Source organism: Capra hircus, chromosome 10 (assembly GCF_001704415.2).
Source record: "Capra hircus breed San Clemente chromosome 10, ASM170441v1, whole genome shotgun sequence".
Taxonomy (NCBI): domain Eukaryota; kingdom Metazoa; phylum Chordata; class Mammalia; order Artiodactyla; family Bovidae; genus Capra; species Capra hircus.
The window spans coordinates 91,606,890-91,627,156 of NC_030817.1; the positions used below are offsets into that span (position 1 = coordinate 91,606,890).

General features: G+C 47.9%; 1 protein-coding gene across 6 annotated transcripts in view; it reads left to right on the forward strand.

The window, feature by feature from the left end:
* LHFPL2 (lipoma HMGIC fusion partner-like 2) overlaps positions 1–20,267 on the forward strand; it is a 171,746-nt gene that overhangs the window by 112,717 nt on the left and 38,762 nt on the right. The window contains exon 4 of one of the 6 annotated variants that reach the window (XM_018053680.1): positions 9,703–9,812. The exons of 4 other annotated variants lie outside the window; for them this stretch is intronic. The gene's annotated coding sequence lies outside the window, so the exon portion shown is untranslated. Of the gene's footprint in view, positions 1–9,344; positions 9,813–20,267 lie in introns of those variants that run through there. One more of the 6 variants, XM_018053684.1, reaches the window with a different exon arrangement.

Here is a 20,267-nt window from a genome sequence, read left to right on the forward strand (position 1 = left end):
TCTCCCCAGGCATATGGAGAAGGGGAAACTGTGTCACCACCGGGCTCATATGAAGAAAGGGAAATAACGAAAAGGGCAAACTGCCAATACGGGCGGGGTGGCTTACCTTCAGAATGAGTCCAGAGAGCTGAATGTGAAGGTGGGCGCCATGGGCAATGGTTCTTGTTGATTTTGGAAACATAGCCACGCAGTCAGGTAGGCAGCTGAAGGAGTGAAACGGGCTGCTGTACCGTGAGGCAGTACGGACTGGTAGAGACTGGGGGAAACTGGGGAATCTATGCCCTGTCTAAAGAGAACAGCCACTACCCAGCTCCAATGATCTGTTGTCCTGCGGAAATGTAAGTCCAATATTGCCAGTGTACTGATCTTCTCCCCCGAAAGAAAAGCCAAAAATTTGAATTTTTACCTTGTCTTTCAACTTTGAATGTTTGCTGCTACTTTTTAAACATTTAATGGATTGGCTGTTGTATGTAACCCTCCAGTTTTTGAACTCTCTGAGAGAACAGAAAATAGAAGTGGGGGTGTGGAGGTTGGGAGTCCCAAGACAGCAGACCAGGAGTAGCAGGTGCCTCTCACCTCAGGCCCACCTGGCCCCAGTGTTTCTCACACTCGAGTGTGCATGCGAGTCCCCTAGGGTCCTGGTCAAGTGTGCATCCTGGCTCAGGAGTTCAGGGGCTGGGGTGGGGGGGTCTGTTGAAAAGATTCTAGGCTTAGTGGGGAAAGGCGCTGTGATAAATGAATGCCTTCTACTCTGAGCAAAGGAAAGGGAAATGACTTGACATACTTTCCGTCCCTGTAGCACAACAAGGGGATAAAGTCAGTTGTGTGTTTCTGGTCATTTCCAGGGTCCCCCTAAAAAGTCAGAATTTGAGAACACAGCTCGGTCAGAAGCTTTTGAATTTTACACCCTTCCTTACTTGTATACAGTCCTCCGTGTAAGAACTTGGATTCATCTCTCTGTCTTCTGGGAAACTGGGATAAGACTATCAGACTTGCAACTGGGTGGGATACAAGACTTAACTGATTGGCCCTCTCTTCCTTGTGCTGCATTTTGAGGATAAAGGCTGTGTCTTGCATGTGTTGGTGTTCTGTTACTTCCACATGGCCTTGGCGTCCCTTCAGCATGGGGTCCATGGTGGGAGGAAAGGGTGGGTGCCGAGGAAATTGCTTTGAGCAGAAATCATCTTGTTTCCATTCACTTAGAGCTGTTCTTGGAGCCCTCGTCAGGTCCCCTGCCTGCGTTCAGTGCCCTTGGAATTGCATGCCAGGAAACAAGATGCTCTTTCTAACTGGGCAAGTGGGAGGAGAAGGACTGGGTGAGCCAGGATGGGCTGGCAGTTGACACCTGAAAATAGATCTTTTTCCTCATGAATAAACATGTTTGAGGGGCAAAATGCCGTGCATATTTCTAGCCATCCCAGACAGGTCAGCAAAGGAGGCCAACAGGCCCAAGGTACAGCCAGCCAGGTGGGTGGAATGCCAGCCAGAATGAGGTTGCCATGACAACAGGGCCCCTTGGAGAAAGCTTCAGAGGCCTCCAGGGAGTGGAGGCCGGCCTCAGATCTGAAGCCAAACTGTGTGTGCAAGTGGGATGTGAGAGTGTGAGAGTGGGAGGGGACAGGGCTTGGCCAGTGCGTCTTAGACTTTACGCGCCTGTGAATGTCAGTGTGGATTCTGATTCAGGACTTCTGGCTGGGATCTGAGGTTCCTCAGCTCTAACACGCTCCCAGGGGCTGCTGAGGATGCTGGTCAAGAGAGCACACTTTGAGGGGCAGAGGATTCCAATCCACCGTGGTCTTCAGGACTCTGAGGCAGGGTGAAGGCACACAGGCAGGGGAGTTACCCCACTCCATTTGTATCCTCTTGTGTTTGGCCTGAGCTTAAAAAAAAAAAAAATGGCAAGTGCTTTGACAGCTGTTTCTCATCATACTGAGATGTTTTCCTTGCCTGGTGATGGTGGTGACACTTAGAGTAACAACAAAATTGAGTGTTGTGTATTATAATTTTGCTGGTTGAAATGCATATGGTTGGGCAGACTCTAAATATTGTCTATGTAACAATTCAGTAAAATGCAGCCTGTGTTAGTTGATGTATGTCTGAGGCTCTTCTGAAATAATGGTGCAGATTTTAGCAACATTTTAAGAGCCAAAGAAGAGCTCAGGCATTAGATCTGGGAGATGAAAAGTCATTTTGATAATTTAAAATCTTGGATGAGAATGTAGGTCACTTGCCCTGTGCAGGGGAACACAGCCATTCCTTGAGAGACCGGGGTCCTTATCGCATCTCTTGGAGAATGAGCGTGATGGTTGTGTCTGGAAGTGGCGGCACTGTCTGTTAGCAAGACCATGGCCAAGTTGTGCCTGAATAATAAGTAGCATCCTTCCCCGCACCCTGTGTGTTGGTCCCATATCCTCTCAGTCTTCAAGTGATTCAGTTTGCTCCCCTTGCCTGTTTTCAGGCTATGACATGAGTCTGTTATTGGCATGGGCTCCTCATGAACTATAGCAAAGTCTGGCTGTGGAAGCCGACACGGGGTGACCTTCATAGAAGGAAGCCCAGCAAGCGCCCTCTTCATGGGTCTTTTGATCCACTTCCGCTTCCCTCAAGGGAGGATGCTGAAGTCCCTTCCCAGGGTATCAGCAGTCTGTCTGGTTATTACAACTCTGAGGCTGCAGGGCTCCAGCTTTGATCTTGATTGTGTTCCAGAGATGATTATCTCTCTGTGTCAGGATCCAGAGCCCGTTGTCTTGGGGAAATGCTGTGAGGGAAATGCTGTGATCGGGCCCACCCACCAAAGGAGCCGATAGCCTGCCTGCCCCTAGGGATGAAATCCAGTGGGCAGTAGCCACGATGTGTCCGTGGTGACCCACAGATACCCCCAGCCAGGCTTGGCAGGGGAGCGAGGGCTCGGCCTTCCCACTTCCTGCCTGGGGGCCCCAGGCTGGACAGCCTGGGCAGGCGGGGCTGTGGGCTGGCAGCGGGGTGGACGGGCGCGAGCTCCGTGTGTGATTTCCTCTCCTGATCCCATCAGGTTCCCGTGGCTCTGGGCAGCTCTGGTGGGGACCCCAGGGCTTTGTGCGTCTCCACCCCTCCCCACCAGTCCTGCCGGCCGCTGTAGACAGTCCCCGCCACGCTTTTGGGAACATGAGACTTGCAGGAGCAGGGACTAAGATGGGGTCTCAGCACCAGAGGGGTCCAGAGCGGGCTTTCTGAGGGTCATCTTCACCTCGGTTCCCCCCACTGTCATGTGCTCAGGGTGTAAGTTAAGTGGGAGGCCAGGCTCCGTGCGTGTGGGCACCAAGTGTCCCACTTCAGCTCAGGACCGTCTCTGTGATTCCTTGGCAGAACTGCCTTCTCTGCGACCCCATGCTTTTATGTCTGACCCTCTGCTGTGTCCCAGGACTCAGAAGAAGCCTCGTTTCACTTTGTGGGATACAGAGAACTATCATGTAATGGGACGGGGGTGGGGGGCAGCAGTCCTGGGACGCTAGGAAAATGTGTTGTTTTTTCTTTCCCTTTCACTTCTGTGAAGTTGATGGCTTTTCTTCCCACATTCCAGCACACTTGTTACACTTGAAACAAAATGCCATGAAAGCTTTTAAGTTTTTGCCATGAACTTAGAGTACAGGGTGAAAAACAATATTCTGAGATTTGAAAAGCTTAAGTCGAGGCGGCTGTGTGATTTTGGCAGTGTTTCCTTACATGAACTCCCTGCACCTCATCTCAGCCTCTACCTCCCCCGTCACGGGTTGGCAGAAATGGCAAGTTTTTGCCAGAGTGGAGGGGCATGGCCAAGGCCTACTTGGGCAGAGGGGGCCCTGGGGCCCAAGCTTAGGCCCTACGGATCTGCACCCATTTTAGTAACATGGGAAGGAGGGAAGATGGACCCTACATCTGGTTCTGCCTTTGTGTTCCTATTTTTCTTTGAATCCAAAGGATGGCCGGGAAAGAACAGCCAGCAGTCACACCGTGTGTGAGTCAGTACCGGGGGGATGGGTGAGGAGAGGGACGGGGAATCACCGAGTCATGGGCACTGGAGCTGCAAGAGTCCTCCCCCCGCAACAGCTCCTTCGTAACCGCCTCACTTATGGAGGCGCCACGGAGCCCCTGGAAGAGCAGAGGACCCGCCCAGGGACACACCTGACCGGGGACAGGTGCTGGAAGAGGAGCAGATTCCCGGACTCACAGTCCAGTGCTCCAGCGTGATTCCCAGGATCCGCTCACTTGCCTGTCTGGCCTGTGTCCCCGAGCACGCTGCTGGGTCCAGACCTGGGCCGCGGCCCTTGCCTGCCCTCCCAGCCTCTGACCCCTAGACAGCCTCTCTGCTTTCCCTCCAGGAGGGTCTGCAGGGTAACATAATGATGGGGCTCTGGTTCCTGGAGAGGCCCCACTGGGAGCCTCTGGGGCAGACTGACCAGCGTCCTCGTCCTGCCCTCCTCTCCCTCCACCAGCATCCAGCGTCAGGCGGTGGTTTGGCTGCAGCCGCCCAGCTTCTGCCTCCTAGGATGCCCCCGAGCAGTGCGGGGTACTGCTGCCCCGCACTGAGGCTGGGTGAGGAGCAGCCCCGCCAAGGCTCACAGTGGGGGCCGTGGGGTCTGTATCCCCGGCCAGGCTGCGCCGGTCTCGGGGCCTCCACTCATTTCTTGCTCTGAGAGCCTCTCTGGCCTTTTTTTCCCCACCCTTTCTTTCTTAGAACAATGGCTTAAAATCTAAGGCAGTGACTGCAGGTTTGGAAGGGAATGGTGGACCTGGGGCTTAAAAAATTTAATAAAACAGCCTTAGTTCTGGGAATGAAAAGAAACAATTTAAGGTGTTGATAAATGCTTGGCAGAGTTCTTTTCCTCTTTTCAGAGCTGATCCTGCAGATTAGGGTTTTGGCACATGGCTTATTACTTAACAACCCACACAAGCAGAGAGAAATGTGAATGATGCCGTTTTTTTCTTTTCTTCTGCTGAAAAGGGGGCTCTGACCTTGGAATACGAGCCTTTAGTTTAAGCACTGACATCTTTCCAGCCGGAGTGGGCTTTTTCCTCTTATTTCCTTTGTTGGAGGAGATTGAAAAGTTAACGCTTTTACTTACCTTTCCCAGGGTGTCCCACACCTCCCAGCTCCCACACTCTCATAATGTTAACAGTACTTTTACAAACTAATATTTTATTGTTCATTCTGATTTATTCTCATGTACATTTTTCACATGTCTTCTAAGATATGTCACAGGCCAACACTTTGTTCATTTGGTTTGAATTACTGTCGTACCTGATGGCACAAAGGGTCATTTGTTTAAAAATGATTCAGTAGTTAGGATTTAATGCAGTGCAAATGTGTGTGTCTAATCACTCAGTCATGTCCGACTCTTTGCTACCCCATGGACTGTAGCTCGCCAGCCGCCTCTGTCCATGGAACTTTCCAGGCAAGGATACTGGGGCAGGTTGCCATTTCCTTCTCCAGGGGACCTTCCCAGCCCAGGAATCGAACCTGCATCTCTTGCACTGGCAGGAGAATTCTTTGCCACTGAGCCACCAGGGAAGCCAGCTCATGGTCAGTGCGCCCCGGGGTATCTTCATATACAAATGTGCCTCTTGTATGGGAATGTGAAAGAAGTCTTCTCAGACCTTGGTTTTTGAAAGGATGAACTGCACTGAGTTAGACCTAAGTTAATTTTCCCTGCAGTTGACTGGTGAATGCCTGAACATCCAAGGAAGGACAGAATTTGTCTCCTGGACCCCATTGGTAAGGGTGTATGTGGCCTCAGTGAAGGAGAGAACAGGAGATGAGCCTCTGAAGTCAGCTGAGGTGCGGCCCAGGCTACACAGCACTGGGTCCACACCGAAACAGAGCTCCTTTGGCACCCTTGGCCTAACTCAGAGTGTCTGCTTGTCAGCACATAAGCAAGTCTGCTGTCGTCCTGCTCACTATCAGGGGAAATACTACTAGTCCACGTCTTTCCCTGAATATTCGCCTCTGTAATTACTTGGAAAACCAGTGAAATGGTCCTCACCGTAGTAGACTGACCCTAGAGTCATTTGGATGGAAACTCTGGTGTTTTGGTTTAAAAGATGCAGAGAGAGAGATCTAAATGAGGTGGTGGTGGTACTTCCTAAAACAGCCTCTTCTAACTGGTTTTCTCATTGGGTTTAGTTGTTTTGTTTAGGTTTTTCTTTTTTTTTTTTTTTTCCCTATGTATTCCTAGTGTAATTGAACTTGTAACAACATGGGCTTGAGCTGCGTGTGGATATTTTTCAGTAGTAATACTGTACTATTGCAGAGTCCCCAGTAGGTTGAATCCTCAGATGTGGAGGGACCATGGATACGCAGGGCTGACTTTAACACAGGTGTGTGGTCCAAGGGTTGAGAACTGCACTCGTCAGGTAGCTGAGACGCACTGCATGCTTTAATCTAAGAGCTCTGCTATTTCCAGGTGAAAAGCAGGTCCTGAGACAGGTGGGTCAGGTGCGCGCGCGCGCGTGTGTTTGTGTGTGTGTGTGTGTGCGCGCGCGCGGCACTTTGTGCTCAGCTGTGTCTGAGTCTTTTGCGACCCACTGAACTGTAACCAGGCTCCTCTGTCCATGGGATTTTCCAGGCAAGAATACTGGAGTGGGTTGCCATTTCCTCCTCCAGGGAATCTTCCCAACCCAGGGATTAAGCCCACTTCTGTCTCCTGCGTCGCAGGAGGATTCTTTACCCACTGAGCCATCAGATGTTAGCTTCATGATGCTGTCCGGGACCCAGGCTCCTTCTGCGCCACTTTCTCTAGCACAGTACTGTTCATTCTTGAAGTCCCCATCAGAGCCTTTCTGGTCACATTCCCCAGCCAGAGAGGAACCTGTGCCAAAGCTGAGTCAGGTCCTTTGTGTTTTTTTTCAGGATTTTTTTTTTTGGTTTTGGTTTCTTCAGGGTTTTTTTTTTTTTTTTTTTTTTTTTTTAGGTATAATTAACAAGTGAAGTTCTAATAATATATTTAAGGTTGCAGTGTGATGATTTCATATACATTTTTCATTGTGAAAGGATTCTCACTATTAACACATTCATCACCTCACAAAGTTTTTGTTTTGCCTTTTTGGGGGGGGGGGCGGTTAAAAATGTTTTTGATAAGAGAGCCAGATCCTTTTTAATACCTTTTCCAGAAAATGTTTCCCATTTTGTCCACTTAAATCTCATTGGCCACTCCATCTGCAAAAAGAGGCTGAGAAATGTGGATTTTTTTTTTTAGCTAGGCACATTGCCAACTCCCACCCCACCCCTACCCCATGCTGTAGTGTTTCTTTCAGGGTTAGGAATGAGGTGAGGCTAATTAAGCATTCCCTGTCAGTGTAAAATGTAAGGAAGCACCAAAAACCTCAGTAATCAAGGTAAATGATGTCTAAATGCAATGTTACAGTACCATATTAGAGCCTGAGGCAAAAGAAAAAATTGATCATGCTGATCCAATCTTTATTTAAAATTTTTATGTTTTTTCATTTGTTGTTGTTCAGTTGCTCACTCATGCCCAACTGTTTGCGACCCCATAGACTGCAGCTCACCAGGCTTCCCTGTCCTTCCCCAACTCCTGGAGCTTGCTCAAACTCATGTCCATTGAGTCGGTGTTGTCATCCAACCATCTCATCCTCTGTCGTCCCCTTCTCCTCCTGCCTTCAATGTTTCCCAGCATCAGGGTCTTTTCTAATGAGTCGGCTCTTCCCATCAGGCGGCCAAAGTATTGGAGCTTCAGCTTCAGCATCAGTCCTTCCAATGAATATTCAGGACTGATCTCCTTTAGGATGGACTGGTTGGATCTCCTTGCAGTCCAAGGGACTCTCAAGAGTCTTCTCCAACACCACAGTTCAAAAGCATCAATTCTTTGGCTCTCAGCCTTCTTTATGGTCCAACGCTCACATCCATAATATGTTTTACATTATTGCTTATTAAAATATTCATCAAGATTAATAAGTTTTTTGGCATCCCCTTTAATTTTGTGCTCAAGGCAAGTGTCTTGCTCTCCTCACCCCAGTCCCAGCCAGTTTTCTTAGTGAAGAAGAAGAGAATAGACACTGGGTAGGAACCAGTCCCTGCCAAGGAGAGACCCCATTGCTCACCCATATCCTTACCTCCTTCCCCACTGCTGACGGAGTGAGTGAACTCATGCTGGGGGAGCATTGTTGGCAGGGCTGCAGGGAGCCATATTCCCACAACCCAAGAACTGCTCACAAACACCCCAGTCTTTTGGGAGTAGACCTATAGTAGCACCTGTATATCCGTAGGTAGAATTCTCAGATGGGTATAGATGCCATTGCTGACCAAGAATGAGTGTGTGTGATCAGAGGGGTCACTTTGGGATCCATGTGGCAATAATGACCTCATAAAGGGTGGGCCCTCACTGGGAGAGAAATTAATAAACACATCACATCAGAGGAGAACTGTCCAGCTCCTCACTATATGTGTGGTCACACCTCTCAGAATGAATGAATCTGGTTCAACTTGATTTCATGTTGATATAATGCTTTCTACAAGGAGTATTGGAGAAGGGTAACCTCCCTTGTCGCTCAGCTGGCAAAGAATCCATCTGCAATGTGGGAGAGCTGGGTTTGATCCCTGGCTTGGGAAGATCCCCTGAAGGAGGAAATGGCAACCCACTCCATTATTCTGGCCTAGAAAATCCTATGGACAGAGGAGCCTGGTGGGCTGCAGTCCATGGGGTCGCAAAGAGTCAGATGTGACTGAATGACTAACGCTACTACTGCTAGCCAAGGTCACAGTCGGCCGTAGGTTGACTCCGTGATGTGGAACCCTGGATACAGAGGGACTGAGGACATGGAGGTTCGGCCACAAGTTATACTTGGATTTTCTGACCGTGCAGAGGAAAACCTCCTGTGTTGTTGAAGTGTAAACTGTAATTTGATTATTAGTTTAGAATTTTTAAAATAATTTTAAACAATCATCTAGAATTTCAGAGAAGCTCATTTTAAATTTCATGACAAAATCATTTGTAGTTTTAGAAGAGTTCTAATGATAGAATTTAGTTATGAATTGGAATGCCCTTGAATACGTATATCAAAAATGAAATGTCTAGTAAAAATAAAAGCCATAAGTGGATCTTATGGCTTAATGTGATATAGTCAGGAAAAATAGCATGATACTCTCCCTTTTTGGTAATGCTTCTGCCTTAGACAAAATGGCATGCAAGCAATGTATTGTATGGGGATTGAAACCACTTTATTTCTTTCCCCCTTTCTTCTAGCTTCCAGAAACTTCAGGTAGATTTTTAAAAATTATTTTTACAAATTGTTAAATGAATAAGTACCTAAAACAGACAAGTGCTTTTGGAAGTGTTGCTGCCTTCACAGGACTGATTTTTACAGGGATATTAAAAGAAAAAAACATTTTGTGGCTATGATTCATGCCCTGATGCTCATGTAAATTCTTGCTTTGCAGAAATGTGTGATTCAGTCTGTCAGATGATTCCCCTTCCTGAGACTGTAGTCTTGTGAAAATTCAGCAATTTGTTTCACAAATCCTTTCGTCTGCCTCCTTGTGTAATGCTTTCTGTTTTTAAAGCTGTGAGCATCTTATCACCCAGCCCCACACCGGCCTTGCTGCATGGCCTGGCTCCATCCTACACTAAGCCCTGTTGCCCACAGACTGTAAAACGCTTTTCAGAGGCGCTCTGTGGCTTCACGCTCCAGGGAAAGCACTCTACTTTGTCAGTTCTTTTCAACCTTTCGCAGGAATGCTGTGACGGTGAAATGGAGACATCAGGAAAAGTACTTTTCAGTTCTTAAGAAGACACCTGCTGTAGGAGTCCGGGTGTTGGCAAAGGCAGACAGTTCATTTTAAGGTATGAAGGGGTTGTCTTTGATAGGACTCTGCCAATTAACATTTGGTTGTCTGGGTCCAGTTGAAGAATGAATTGCTAAAACACAATTTTTCAAATTTTGTTAGCATTAGACTGGTTACTTTAGAAGCATCTTTGTTGTTAGTGTTTATTAGCTCTTCCAAATGTGAACACTGTGTCTTGGACCTTGGAGGGGATGCTCTGTTTTTATTGATTCGATTAAATGGCCCATGCCACAGTTTCTCCTTCCATGAAGCAGGATCCTAGTGCTTACCTAAAAGCTGAGGGAGGAAGTTGAGCTGCAGTGCATGTGTGGTCCTTGGTTAGCCCCGCAACTGCTGCTTTATAAAGCCCACGAATGGCACCATGACCTTGAGCTCCTGCTGCCTGAACATGTTCTGCACCAAATACACAGACATGGCAGTGAGTTGCAAAGAATGTGGTCAAGGACGGTGAGAGCGTGAAGCAGGGAGCATGCAAGCAGGGCTGAGTTAGGACCGTTGTATCTATTTGGTACTCAGCCACACCAGATACAGTTCTGAGGCTGAATGCCTACTTGAAAAAATGTGCAGGGTTAAACATGTCAGGATTTTCTGTTTCTGGGAGCGCAGTTACACTAAAGAGCCACCCGACTGTAGACAGATGGTGGTGTTTCAGAGATCAGCTGTCATCGTAAAAGGTCCTGGCAGCTGTCAGGTTCAGAAAATAAAGAAAGAGGGTTATCAGAACTGAAAAACAAGAGAAATGGAAAGCAGAGATTGATGACACTGGGTGTTGCAGTTCCTATCCATGCTTCCTGTCTTCAGGACTTGGGACAGGAAATGGTGACACTTCACATTCTCTTCCACGCAGTTCACCCGACATCATGGATCCGAATAAATAAAGCTGGCGGGGGAGGCAGGGAAGGTAGATGGAGTGAAGTAGATGATTTTTCCAGTTGAATGACATTGGTCAATTTCTCTTTTGATGAGACTAAAAACTGTTGCAATAATGAAATTCAAAAATGTTACCACCTTTTTTCTTTCCTTTCTATGTGACTGAAGTAAACTCTAAAATCCTTCATTCCTCGGCGCTGCTCGAAGTACAGTGAGGCTGGCCATCCTTACTCATTTTTAGGCAGAGGACTTTTTGTATCAAATTTGGGAACACAGAAAGGGTCAGGTAAAAATCACGTGATGGGAAGCTGATCCAAATTTTGATCCTTTTTGAATTAAAAATTGTCCTGAGCATGGAGAGCGGACTGCACCTCCTGGAGGGCAGTCAGAAAGTCACATTGCCATTTCCCAGCCTTCCTCATGGCTGAGCTCTCCTGGACTTTTCACGTGAACTTTCAAAAAGTCTCAGCATTAAGAGCTTCCCTGAAGCTGATCTTGAGCATCTTGCATCCTGATTTCCAGACAGATCTGAGTTAAAAACATGGTAACGGACTCCGTTTGTTTTCCTGTCTCCAAGGTGTTTGGCCCCACGTTCCTCCTCCCAGCCCCAGCGGGAGGGGAACACTTTAGTTACTCACTGACAGGAATGAGCTCTGGAAACTTGACCAAATGTTGGCCGGGGAAGCCCAGTCCTCCCTCAAGCAGGACTAAATGTTTCCCAAATTAATTCTGACAAAGTGAGCTTAGAGTCAGCTTTCTGGAGTTTCTCACAATGATTTAGGGTATTTTAAGTCAACTGTGTGTTGGCTCTTTTTCCAGGCTCTAACCCCTACTACCTGTTGGGGGCTTCATTAGTGCCAAATACTCTTCTTTCTAAGCTGGCTGTGGGAGTTTTTATCATGTAAAAATTTCCCTGGAATGTAAATGCCCTATGATGTCTTTGGTTTGATGTTGGGGTCAAATGCAGGCCGCTATGTGACCTTCCTTCTGCAAAGAATGGAGGCTTGTTTTGCTTTGCTCGTTTGGTTCTCAGTGTGCATTCAACCAGCAATAACACAATAGTATGTAGCGGTAAAAATCACTTGCCTCCATGGGGTTTTTGGGTGGACAAGACTTGGGATCAGAAGATTATGGATGTGTGGGCGCGTGGTCTCGTGTTAATGTGTGTAGCCGTCAACGCTGGGCACAAGCCTACTACTATTCTGGGTTATTTATTTTACTTTAATGAGTGCACTTGAATGACATAATAATAGACAACTGCATGTTCTTGAGTTATAAGTAAATCATGGTCAGAAAAAGACAGTGAAGACGGTGTCTCACTAAATATTTCCAGGCTTTGTCTCGCAAAGGCTTGGTGGTGTTTCGGAGTGGCTAATTAGGAGATAGATCCAATTTCGTGCTGCCTTCTCTGTGACTCAGATGACCGATGGAAATAGCTTATTTCAGACTTCGGCTACCGGATACAGTCACTGGCTATTTCCAAACCCAAGATGTTTGGATGCTGATTGAGTCACAGTGTTTGCGTTCTGACTGTTCCATCAAACCCAGGCCTCGTGGGAAGCGCCGATGACATGGGCTGGGTTGGAGAGGCGACGGTCTGTTCCTGGCCGTGGAGGGGAGGCAGCCCGGGGCTGAGGGGGGCTGCTGTCCCAGTGGCGCTGTCCTCACCCAGCAGTGTGAGGTCTGCCTGTTCCACTGAGGGGGCCAGGGCACAGTTGGTGGGAGACATCCTGGTCTGAAGCTCCTGATCCCTCCTCTCAAGGGCAGGGGCCTCGGGGCAGCCCTGGGGTGCTGCCACCTTTTTCAGCAGGCTTGGCGGTGTTGCCCAAATGAGCTGAACAGCAGCTTCTGGCAGAGAACAAGGCTCCAGTGCTCGCCTCTCCCCACTTCCTCAGCATCTGCTCCTGTTACTTTGCCTTGCTGCTTCAACTTAGGACTGTCTCTCCCCTCCCAGTGACTAGCTATCACTATTTAGGTACTGACTGCAAGGAGATCCAACCAGTCCATTCTAAAGGAGATCAGTCCCCGGTGTTCATTGGAAGGACTGATGCTGAAGCTGAAACTCCAATACTCTGGCCACCTCATGCAAAGAGTTGACTCATTGGAAAAGACTCTGATGCTGGGCGGGATTGGGGGCAGGAGGAGAAGGGGACAACAGAGGATGAGACGGCTGGATGGCACCACTGACTCGATGCACATGAGTCTGAGTAAACTCCGGGAGTTGGTGATGGACAGGGAGGCCTGGCGTGCTGCGATTCATGGGGTCGCAAAGAGTCGGACACGACTGAGTGACTGAACTGAACTGAACTGAGCTCTTATCATGGGACACCCCTCCCCACCCCCCAGATTCATCATCGTTTGTGGCCTAAGTTGGTTTTTAAAGGTGCGAATTTTTACCTTTCCCTCTTTGTGTCAGGATGTTTCCCTTTGGTCTGTAGCTATTTTTTTCATTTCTTTTCTTTTCCCTTGATACGTACCCCCCTTTCATCCCCATAGGGATTAAAGCAACTGGATTTCCATCAAGGTTAGTATCGTGGTGGTTGTGTTCCTAACATTCTAGCCCTAAGTGCCCTTGGAAAGACTGTTCAGATGTGGGCAGTTTGTTCTTACCCAGTTGTCAAATGACCTGCTCAGTTCTGTCTTCCAAGGTCAAGGGAGTACAACTCTCGTTTTTAACAATATCATTGCTGCCATTTCCTAAAAGCTTATTGTGTGTCAGGCTCTGTGCCAAGTATTTAACATTTATTTTCCCATTTAATCTTCATATCAATCTTATGAAGTAGATAGTGTCAACTTTAAAAAAATGCACAATGTGAGAGTTTCAAGTTAAATTTTATTTGGGGCAAAATGAGGACTGCAGCCTGGGAGACAGCACCTCAGAGAGCTGAGAGACTGCTCCAAAGAGACAGAGGGAAAGGTCAGTATATAAATTATTCTGGTAAAGGGGGGAGTACATGTGATCAAGCACATTTGTTTTTAGGAGGTTTCTACTAGTCTTGTGAAGCTTCTACGAGTCACAAGCAACAGTCATCACCATGAAGGATTTTAGTGCTTCTCTAGATATGAGGAGATACAAGAACTGGGCTCATAAAATCAGCTCCTGAGAATATGCAGCTCTCTGAAGACCTGTCCTGCCAGTTTCCCCAGAGCACAGATGCCTCACTGCTGCTCTCCACCCTGAACTCCTTCAGGGGGTGTTGAGGTCAGCCGCTGCAGCAGCACATGACGTAATCCTTGCAGAGGTGAAAGGCAAGCAACCAAATGCCAGTTTGTAGTTGACAGCATCATTGTCTGCATTTTGCAGCTGGAGAAATTAAGGCACAGGGAAGCTGGTTATTTGCCCAGCAGCATTCTGCTAGTATGTGCCATTCACCAGGACTTGGATCTCATCTCAGTCTAGACCTATGCCTTAACCACCTTCCAGGGCCAAATTGTCTTCCAGGGCATACGTCAGTATCTAAAGACAGTTTATATTGTCCCAACCAGGAGGATGCTACTGGCATATAGTGGGAAGGGGTTAATGCCTGGGTGCTCGGTCACTCAGTCCTATCCCACCCTTTGCGACACCATGGACTGTAGTCAGCCAGGCTCCTCTGTCTGTGGGATTCTCCAGGCAAGAATACTGGAGTGGGTTGCCATTTCCTCCTCCAGGGCATCTCCCCAATCCAGGGATCAGACACGTGTCTCCTGTGTCTCTTGCTTTGGCAGGCAGGCAGGCGGGTTCTTTACCACTGAGGCTAGGGATGCAGCTAAACATCCTCCAGCTTATAAGGCAAAGAATTCTCTAGCACCAAATGTCAGAAGTGCTGAGGTTGAGAAACCCTGTTATAGATAGAGCAGACCATTTGTGTTGAACAGTTAAGGGGAACCATCCAGGTGATATTCTGAAACTTCAGTTATTTCAGGAAATATTCCTTGTTTGCATAGTTTTAAGAACTATTTTTAAATTGCTCCATGGGCAGAAAATATATGTAACTGTTTACAGGGAGAAAAGATTTCATGAAATTCCCAACTTTTGAAATGCAGAGGAGGTCTACAAATTTCTTTATCTCTGCTGTGATTTGGTTATTGGAATCGAGCATGCCGTTTGGTAATTACATCAGACAGTTTGACTTTGGTACCCACTTAGAGGTGTTATACACATAAATTCTCTGCTAGATGTCAGCAGGAAGTTTGAAAATTGTGAATTGTGGTATCGTGGCCTCTTTTGGGTCTCACGAATGGGTGAGGCTCCTGTGGTCCCACAGGCCACGTGCACAAAGCCCCACAGAGCAGGTGGGGAGGGCGCCGGCTGGCGAGGCAGGGTCCGCAGGCTGCCTGCACGTTCCGTGTGGAGCAGTCCTCCCAGCCTTAATCTCGGCCTCCTGTCTCTGTGTTCCAGTCACGTGCTTGGCCCCTCTGCTCAGCAGGCAAAACCAAGAGTTCCCAGTTGGAGAAGTTTAAGGTCTTCCTGTTTGTCTGATACTCCTGGCAGAGAAAACGTCCGCATCTGTGCATTGTCCGCCCGTTTCCTTCCCCGAGCCCCGCTCCGCACGCCCCCAGCAGCCTCGAAGCGCCGTATTGTTCCCATTCTTCCTCATCTTGACCTTGTGCTAACTGCCTATTTATTGTAATGACTCCTCAGATAAGGTACTTCTTGGGACTTTTTTTTAGTAAATGCTTATTAGGGCCAGGAAATTGAGGATCTAGCTAAAATGCAGTGCACAGCATTTTGAAGTGCATCTCAGACCACAGTGAAACGGACCAGCGCCCGCTCAGCTGTCTCTGTACCTCTTTTCTAGGTTTGTGTGTGTGTTTCCTGGGTCGTGAACACCCCTTTGGGCGTTGGTCTCTGCAGATGACGGCCACCTGTGACCAGCTCCCTCCACCTTGTCCTCCAGGACACATGGTCACCTCGTTCTTCCCCCTTGGCCTGGCCCTCCATCCCTTCGGCAATTTTCTCGTGTCCCCAGGGTCCACCCGTCTTCTTGCGCCATACTGTCACTCAGGAGGTCTCACCCATACCCCTGACATCCCTGGTACCCCAGGTGCCCCAGGGCCTGGTGCATGTCCTGGTGCCCCAGGTGCCCCAGGGCCTGGTGCATGTCCTGGTGAGGTCCGCAGAGACCGCTAGTTCTCCTCCACCTGGACTAGACTTGTGATCTCGCCCAGCTTGTCCCTCCTCCCATATTCTGGCTCCAGGCAATGGAAACGTTCGAGTAGTTGCACAGAAATCTGGGAGTGCTCCTTGACTCCTCTTCCCAGCAACCTCCAGGGCCAGTTAGTCTCTTGAGTCTTACTGTCTTTTCAAACATTTCTCAAAACCACCCTCTCCACTGCAGTAGTTCCCTGGGCCTTTCCCTTCTTGCTTGGATCCCTGCCAGGGCTTCCCACTGGCCATCCTGGCTCTGCAGGTGTGGCCCTTCCACATCGCTGGCAGCAGTCTGCTGGATGGGGTCGGGGGCAGTGGCCCCCACTGCACAGACCTGTGGATCCTTGGCTCCCGCTGAGCCTGTGTGCAGGTCCGTGTGCAAGGGGCACGTGCTTATCCCTGCCTTTCCTTGCCTGCCCCTCACAGGGGTCCATGGAGGTCATTGCTAAGTAGTCTGTAATAAAAACGGGGACAAGTTTTACTTGAGCCACACTGAGGATGACAGCCCCGTGGTTGCTCAGATAACCAAGGAGCTGTCCCAGAGAAGCATGATTTTCAGCACGGGATCATAACTTGTCATAGCAAAGAACGTCAGACAACTCAGAGGCGCAATCCTTCAAGGTTTAAAAGAACAGGTCAGCATGCACACAGCAAGTCAGCATGGCCTTGGCACCTAGAAAGGGATTCTTACCATTGAAGGAGAACCAGCACTGGCGTCCTAGGAAGAGAGGCATTTCATCTTTATTTTTAACATGGACATGCTTTTCTTTTGGTCATGGGATCCTTTCCTTTAATAATTAAAGCAGATGTATGACGGGCCACCAGCAGGCTGTTTTAGTTAGCATAGAATTTGAGTGAAATCATGTGTAAGCCAGAACAACTTCCCCATATCCAGTATGTGAACATTTGTTCCTCACAGGGGTCCTAGAGATGAGTTCTCTAAAATGCAAGCCGGATAGTGTTACTTTTTTGGCTGAAAACACTGTAGGGGCCCCTCACTGTAGCGGACAACACGGAGTGCAGAGTTCCAAGCGTGACTCATCCGGTCCCTCTCGGGATGATTCCTGCTCACTCCTCCTGCCACATTCCTGCCTGTCCTTCCCACCCCCACCCCAGGCTTCCGCTTCAAGGGATGACTCTGATCCTGGCAGACCCTGTGCTTGACATTTGCCCCCAGCGGCCTTCTCTCCTCCAGGCAGAACTGGGTGCCCCTCTTTGCTGCTTCAGTGGCACCAAGGGCTCTGTGCTGGGCCCACCTGCCAACTTCCCTGTTGCCCTGCTGGCCTGGGACCCCTCTGAGGATGGAGAGCCATCATTTTGGTGTCCAAGCACTGGTCCCAAACCAGGCACATGGACGTACTTCAGAAGCCACCGTCGTTGGTATGTGAATGGGATTTGTCTTTCAGACCTGAGAGCATGCGGTTTCTGAGAAATGAACACTGCCAGCCAGGCTACTTCAACTTTGCCTTCTTTCTGATGAGGCAGTTAGGGAACCTGTAGACACTGAATGTCTTACCTAAGATGAAAAACTTGTCTTTTGTTTTAACTGGAGGATAGTTGCTTGGCAATGTTGTGGTCTCTGCCTGACATCAGCACGGATCAGCCACACTTCTTAACCGCATCCGTTGGAGCCCCTTCCTTCCTCTCCTAAAAAAGTCCCATGTGGTCAGGAGTGGAGAGAGAATTTAGTGGGAGGGGATAGCTTGAAAAAAAAGGTTGCAAATTCCTTTTGGGACCACACTTTGTACCCTCAGATTCTTCCCCTGGTGTGGTCATTTAATTTTTTCCTGAGCCAAATTGATACATATTTATCCAGTACAGACTATTTCTTTGAGTGATAATGACTTCTATCAACAGTGGTTTTTACTTTTTTTATGCAAAAGAGAATATCATGCTCTGGAAGTGGCAAGGGGCAAAGCAGACCCACCAGTATCACCCCACTAGCCTCCTAAAACCATCCTGGCTTGATGTCAGTGTTTATCTCTGACACGTTTATCTCTTACAACTGCCAGAACTCCATGTGTCCTAAGGGTTTCTTTCTTGATCGAATTTGGATCAGAAAGCCACACTCACTTAGCAGTCATCCTAGTTCCTTGAAATCATTATAAAAGTTTACAAATAACCCTGTAAGTTAAAAAGTGAATTTGAATGGATAAGGGGGCTGTTAGAGCATAAAGTTAATTTTCATTCTTCTGTTTAAAATTCATCGTGCCAAACAGCTAGCAGATATGCCTGAATTAACAAGCATTCACCCTTTCAGCCATCATTTCTACGTAAATGTACAAAAAAAAAAAAAAATGAGGATCATCAGCTATTTCTGTTTTGCTCAGGACATAAGCAGTGTCGGCATGATCTAGCCCTTTAGTTTTCTTTTAAGAAGTGTTTTTAATGCCAGCATCCAGGGTTGTCCAACAGAAGCAGAAAAATTCTAGCCTTTCTCCACCCCAACTGTGACCTCCCTTTTGAACTAATGATGGGTTTACTTTGCAGTTATTATAGTCCTGATAAAAACCTTATCATGGTTTCCTCATGGTTCTCCCTGATCTGGTGCTGCCCCACCCACCAGAGCACTCCTCTGTGGTGAGTCCCATTCCTTTTGGCCTTGGTCTTTCTTAATGTCTCTGTGTTTCCTGATTCCAACTTTAATGACATTTCCATGAGGCCAGTAGGAGTATCTTTGGGTCTCCTCCCGACCCACCCTCCCAGCCTCCTTTCCCTGCCTGTTCCCTGCACACCTTGGACTGTCAGATCTTGGACAAGGACACCTGCCTGGTCTTACCTCTTTAGAGCTTCAGCGCTTAGTTCAATGCAAGTTAGCAGTTGCTAATCACCGTGATAAACAACGCACAGCAACAGGAGTTCTCCAGGCTGGGAAGACCACAGTATGCGACTCCTTTTTAAGCGCTTTCGTTCCAGCAGATGTTTAATGAGCATTATTTTCAAAACAGAATGGGGAGTAATGACATAAGAACAGAGGAAAAATCCAGAAATCAAATATTCTGGGTCCTGGGAAAATAGCTGTTCCTGCAGTACTGGGTGCAGCTCCACCGAGTACCTCAGCCATTCGTTGCTTCTGTGCCTTGAAGCCTCTGGGCCCTTGGCTTCTTGGCAGGTGGGTTAGGGTGGTGGGGCGGGTGGTGTGTCTGAGCCCGCACACGGCCGTCAGCTCGTCACCCACCCACGCAGAGTGGCCTTAGAAGGGCTGCACTCTTCTTCCTGCTCCATCACAGAGGCCGAATCCATGGAGCTCAGCCCTCGCTTTTGGGAATGGCCACCTCCGCTAAAGGGCAGCTTGGAATAAAGGTCAGGAAGTTAGGAGGAGTGAAACTGGACATGTTTATGAGGGTTACTCTTGTTGACATAGCTTTCTTCTCACAGTCTTCCTCAGCAATTTAGGACGTGTGTGGTTGACTGCCAAATAATTTCTTACCAGAACCTCCCACCCCAGCCTTTACTATCTGCAATTATCATTGTAATGAGACCAGTTTTACCGAATCTTGGTAAAATATTGCCTTTGACAGCACTGAGACCAAAACTCAAAAAAGAAAATTTAATCCATCCATGATCTCATTGACAGTACCAAGTAAAACTGAAAATCACTTTAAATTAATGTCAGCTCAGCAGCTTCATCTCCAGGCTGTTGGGTTGGAGTGCTGAATTTTTAAATATCATTTGAATCATTTCAAATAATCCTAACAAAACAAGACATTTTATTAGATCATTAATAAGAATACTTACCAGAAGTAAGTGCCCCTTGGATGGATGTAAATCAGCCTTCTGGGGCTGTTTATAACTGATGAGAGAATTGCACTGCTTGACTTTAATAATTCACCCAGGAACAGAGAATAAACAGCAGCAAACATTAATTTTATGGGACAGTTTCATACGGTTTATGTTTTGAAATAAAAGGGCTATGACTTGACTCCTGCCTGAAACCAAAGCAGTTAGAAAGGACTCCCTCATGCTGTTGGCATCTCCAAGTGGGGAACTTGTTCTCAGATGCATTTGTTAATCAGTTGGCACCCTTCTTGCCATAAATAAGAAGCCAAAATATAAACACTTTAAACAGTGACTACAGCTTTGTGTTCTATCATGTCCTTTGGCATATGGCTATGAAATTCTTTATAACCAATCATCTTACTTGTCTAGAACAGAAGCCACAGAATCTGAGAAAGGAAGGAGCCTGTGTATGACTGTGATTTTTCTAAACCAAGTGCGGGTTCTTTCATTGCTGGCTCCATGTCTGCAGCTAAGGGCAGCGAGGGCCTCGTTTTCAGCTGGTAGCCTAAAGACTGGAGTGGAGACTGCCCTGCTGTGATCCCAAGAGTGAGAGATACGCTGGACCTGGGAATGAAAGGGCAGAGGAAGTAAGAACGCTATGAGAAGAGGGAGCCAGTCGAGCCCACGCCCTTTGACCATGGCCCTTGGACACATGTGCTCAGATATGGCCTT